Raw genomic sequence first — 2076 nt, 5'->3', positions numbered from 1 at the left:
CCATCTTTTATAATTCTCCTGCAACAGCAACAACTATCTTCATTGGTCTATGAGGACCATCATAAATCCTGCTTAGGTATTCAAGATAGGTTGCTTCCAAGCACATGGCCATCCTAACTTTCCAGATTGGATATTCATGTATCTTCAGGATTGGAACTTTGATAGCTTCATATTTACTCATATTACTGCTAACTTATGAAGTGGCTGGGGGTGGTGGTGGTGGATTATGTGGTGCTTCTTTGTCTGCCACTAAAGATTGATTTTCAGATCTTAAACTGTTTGTATGTCAACAACAAGCTCTGATACCAATTTTTAGGTCCGTAATCAACTATAGAGGGGGTGAATACAGTTTATGCAAAAAATTCGATAAAGCTTTAACAGAATCTACAGTTTTTATATTATTCTGATAAAAACTGTTACACAAGTACTCTCTCAAAGGATGAACAATTATCCTTGAGAGCTTCCAGGTTATATAAAAGATATTACAATTTGTGAACACTTATAGTGTATACCTCATCTATGCTTATATAGTGCACAGTTACACAATCAATAAGGATTCCTATTCTATTACAATAAGGAAACCTAATACATATCCATGTATAATTGCTTCTGAGACAAAGTCATTCACCGCATTGAATTTATGCTTTCCCTTTCCTCCTTGAATATCTACTGCTGTGACCAAATCCTGATGACATCAACTGCTGATCATCAAGTACTGATATACAAGTACTGATGACGTCACCTTCAGTAAATCCTGATATTAACTCCTGATAGTTTATCTCCTGATATCATCAATTATATCTAACATAATATGTGACCATCTTGGGAAGCAATGCTAAGGTCCTCACTCCCCAAGAAGTATATGATGTTGTGACAGAGGTGTACAAAGCACAATTGAAGGCCTTTCATCACATTGGAAGAGCTATGGAAAACACTCTGGGCAAACATCAAGTTGCAGTAAAGAAAGTGGTTAATGACATGATTAATTAGCTGATGCCAACATTTTAAGACATCAAGACTAATTTTAACAAGTTTTATGACAGGCTTCAAGCCCTCTCTCTCTAACTCTACTGTAAGAAAGTGTGTCTAAGTTGAAAGAGTCTTTCAAAGCTTTGCATGAGGTGATCTAGAAACAAATCACTCAAAATAATGACTCAAAGGTCAAGCGGGATCAACTATACAAATCTAGGTTTGAACCTTCAGCCTTGGTCATAGAGGCGGTCAAGAATGTTGTACAAAATTATGTTGGTACTTTGGCAACATCCAGTTCACAACCACCAATATCTACATCGACAAATATGTAAATCCAGTCTCTACAACAACAAGTCTCCTCTCTTCAGGCCTCCAATGATTATCTTATAGCTCAAGTTAGTACTCTCAGTACTTTAGTGCAATCTCAACAAAAGGACATTAAGTCCTTGGTAGACTCCCACAAGCATCTTCAAATGCAAAACTCAATTTTTCTGGAAGCTATCATGGGAGCCTTAAATATGCCTCTGTCAGAAATTGCTAAATTAGTAAGATCTCAAACCCCTCTACCATCAATTAATTTGCCTGCTAACCAGACTAAGGGGGAGATGGTTCCCAAGCCAAAATCAACAAGCTAAATCCAAATCACTCCAAGTGCTTATGATGTTGGTAAAAAAAAGACTCCAGTTGGCTGTAGAAGGACCTTGCCTTGACAAGGAATTCAATGAATTGCTCACAGCACTGAGAGTCTCTCTAAACAACAACTACATCACATACAAAAGGGCTTTGGTCAAAAATATAAACTTTCAGAGAGTGGTGATAGTGAAAGTTGAAAACTTCGGAGAAAAGAGAATTGTAGCCAATGTCAATGATGGTGGTGTAAATAGATGTTTGCAGATGTCTCTCTCAAATCTTCAATCCAAGAGAGCATCTAATCTAGATGTCATCATTGAGAAAGTTAACAGGGTAATTCTAGAGGACACTTAATTACTTAGAGAGCTTAAAAAGGCACAACTTGTTGCATTTCCTGAAGCCTAACTTCAACCATGTAAAGGGTGGCCTACATCTTTCCTTCAACCAGAAAATGCAAACAAGTCATGATTCCCA

The sequence above is a fragment of the Apium graveolens genome, chromosome 3, assembly GCF_009905375.1.
Source record: "Apium graveolens cultivar Ventura chromosome 3, ASM990537v1, whole genome shotgun sequence".
Lineage (NCBI taxonomy): Eukaryota > Viridiplantae > Streptophyta > Magnoliopsida > Apiales > Apiaceae > Apium > Apium graveolens.
The sequence above is the reverse complement of the archived record's forward strand: the minus strand, read 5'-3'. Positions refer to the sequence as shown.